The sequence below is a fragment of the Arachis duranensis genome, chromosome 4 (assembly GCF_000817695.3).
Source record: "Arachis duranensis cultivar V14167 chromosome 4, aradu.V14167.gnm2.J7QH, whole genome shotgun sequence".
Classification (NCBI taxonomy): domain Eukaryota; kingdom Viridiplantae; phylum Streptophyta; class Magnoliopsida; order Fabales; family Fabaceae; genus Arachis; species Arachis duranensis.
In genome coordinates, this window is record NC_029775.3 from 5753905 (window position 1) to 5757666 (window position 3762).

Here is a 3762-nt window from a genome sequence, read left to right on the forward strand (position 1 = left end):
GGCCAACACTGCAAAACGAGAGGTTTGTCTCTCCACTTCTGCAACTTTTTCCTTTCCTTTTGCAATACCTCCACTACTTGTACCTTCTCCTCCCTTTTTCTTTCCACGTGGAATTCTCTGGACCAACATCCATGGGCCAAAATTTTCTGTGCTCTCCTCCATGACATTTTTGCCCTTGTCTTTTGAACTATTTCCTGTTTTACCCCCATCTTCAACCTCCTGGGGTGGCTGTTGAACTTCTTTCTGTAAAGCCTCTGTATTTCGTCTTTCTGGGCAGCTAGACTTGTCATGTCCTATCTTTCCACATTGAAAACAAACTTGGTGAATCCCCTCGTATTCCACTTGATAACTTTTTCCATTTATCTGATATTGAGCAACCAACGGCTTTGTCAAATCCACCTCTACACAGATTCTAGCAAACTTTCCTCTTGAGACTTCTGCAGTATTGCTGTCTACTTTTAAGGTCCTCCCCACAATATTTCCAATCTTTTCAAGAATGGCTCTGTGATAGTATTCTATTGCTAATCCCGGTAGTCGAATCCAGGCAGCAATAGTGTCAATAGAAGCTTCAGAAGGGTTGAATTCTGGTTTCCAGAACCTGATAGTCAAGTAGTGATCAAGTATTTTCCAAGGTCCCTCCGTGAGTGCAAAGTCTAAGTCATCTGAACTGAAAAACTTGACCAAGAAAAACTCGTTTCCCAGGTCTATCACATCAATGCTCCCCCTTTTCCCCCACAATACTTCCAGACGCCGTTTAAGGGCTAACAAAGAGATCTTTCGCCCCAGCAGCTTGACAATGAGGGTGTCCCACCACTCTTTTCTGAGCTCCCTTTTTACTCCTTCCCCTATGACTAAATTGTATATTCCATTCGGCAATTTTTTTACTATTATTTCTGTGTTTTCATCATCACTCTCTTCCATGTCTGTGTCTTCAGCACTATTTGTCTTTGGTTCCTGCTCTCTTTGTGTGTGCCCTCCTCCAGTGCTCTTCCCCATTCGGACAGTATCTGCAAAAGAGTTTGACTTTGAGACTCCAACCTCAACTACCCTCTCGACCTCCAGCTGAGGCTGTTCTGTACCTCTGCTGTTGCCATTTTCCTCCATCTCTTCCTCAACCATCCAATCTTCCATTCTTGGTACAAGGGCAGTGTCTCCTGTGAACTCCCTTCCTCCTTCCTCAGTTGATTTTTTTACTTTTTTTGATCTTTCCATGGAGTCTCCTTCCACGTTCTGTCTATCTCTTGGTGTGTGAGCTCTCGAGGCTCCTCCTCTCACAAAGCCTCCTCTCATGGAGGTCAAGAGTTAGCTTTGGGTCTTGACAATGTGGTTGAATTGTAGGAGATCAAATTTGATTAGTTGCTTTCCGTTTGAATTTTTTCTATTCTTCCATTGTTACCTGTGAGTGTAAGTTTTTTTCTATTCTTCCATTGTTACCTGTAGATTTTCATAATTATGTGCATGTTAGTTAAAGTTTTCTCTGCTGGCTATTGGGCTTCAAAGAGAGGCCTGTTAAAGGCCCATTAATGAAAGAAAGAGAATCTTATAAGAAACTCACGAAATCCCTGTTCTTATTTGTTTACATAAAACTTAAGAGCAGACAATATGGATAAACATCTTAAAGAGATTATGACACAACATTAATTAATAGTGCATGAGGACAAGGGATTGTTGGGTAAGATGCTCTTATTGTTATGAACTTTATACTGAATAAAATTTTTTATTTTTTAATTCAATAGTAATTTATCATAAATTTAAATATTATTTAAAAATTTGTTATTAATTAATAAATTATTATATATACAAAGTCGAATTTAAATTTGTGACACTTATTTAAATGAATTAAAGAATTAACCAATAGACTAATTTAAATCAATTCATTGAATGGAGGCTTAATTAGCAAGAAGTTGCTTCTTTTGATAAAGGGCCTACTCATTTAAAATAATCCAAACTCCAAACAATTATTGCGTTATTTTGTAAGCCTCACAACCCAGAATTCTTATAATTGTTAGCCTTGCAAAGCCCAGTGCTTTAGGAAGCATGTCAAAATCACAATCATATAAAGCCATTTTATGAAAATTATCCACTAGCCTTTGTCATTGCTTTCGTCTATTTAGCCAAAGAATATTATTACATTCAGAATTGGTTGGGCCCTGCATGCAACTAGTTAATACTTAATAGAGATGCATTCCTTTATGTTTCTTATTTTTCTAGACATACAATGGTTTAAAATGTAGTAAAGACCGAAGAAAAGAGAATGATTCCACTACTAAAATCGGATTTTCAACAAGAAGGGACTCATTCATGTTTCGTTTTTTTATTTTATTATATTTATTTAATTTTTAACTTGATATTTTATATATCAAAATTTGCATTGTGTTTTTATATACTATGTACTCTTTAATCTATTCTATGTGGCTTTGTTTGACCTTCTTTTTACTAATTTCATGAAATAAAAATATAGAATGTAAGTTACATGACAAAACTACTAATGCATTTCAAATGATAACAACTTCTACGTAATAAATTAGCATGAAATTAACAACTAATAATTCATGAAAATACTATAGATCATGATAAACTATTACATTACTTCTCATTTTTATATCTCAATTCATCTCCATAAATTTTGATTTATACATATCTTTTCTATATTTGCAGCCAATACACTCTATATCCTCTAAACTTTTTATATACTATGTGCTCTTTATGTATTCTTTAATCTATTCTATGTGATTTTGGTTGACCTTCTTTTTACTAATTTCATGAAATAGAAATATAGAATGTAACATGACAAAACTACATTTTAAATGATAACAACTTTTACGTGATAAATTAGCATGAAATTAACAATTAACAATTCATAAAAATACTATGGATCATAACAAGCTATTACATTACTTTTCATTTTCACATCTCAATCCATCTCAATAAATTTTAATTTATACATATCTTTTTTATACCTGCAGCCAATAAATTCTTTATATCCTCCAAACTCTCTATATATTATGTACTCTTTATGTACTCTTTAATCTATTTTACGTGGCTTTAGTTGACCTTTTTTTACTAATTTCATGGAATAGAAATATAGAATGTAAGTTACATGAAAAAACTACTAATGCATTTCAAATGATAACAACTTCTACGTAATAAATTAGCATGAAGTTAACAACTAATAATTCATGAAAATACTATGAATTATAACAAACTACTACATTACTTTTCATTTTCACATCTCAATTCATCTCAATAAATTTTGATTTATACATATCTTTTCTATACTTGCAGCTAATAAATTCTTTATATCATCCAAACTCTCTCTATATACTATGTATTCTTTAATCTATTCTACGTAATTTTGGTTGATTTTTTTTACTAATTTTATTTATGGAATAGAAATATAGAATGTAAGTTATATGACAAAATTACTAATGCATTTCAAATGATAACAACTTCTACGTGATAAATTAGCACGAAGTGAACAACTAACAATTCATGAAAATACTATAGATCATGACAAACTATTACATTACTTTTTATTTTCACATCTCAATTCATCTAAATAAATTTTGATTTATACATATCTTTTTTATACTTGCAGCCAATAAATTTTTTAGATCTCCAAACTCTCTATATACTATGTACTCTTTATATACTCTTTAATCTATACTACGTAGCTTTGGTTGACATTCTTTTAACTAATTTCATGGAATAGAAATATAGAATGTAAGTTACATGACAAAACTAATAATGCATTTGAAATGA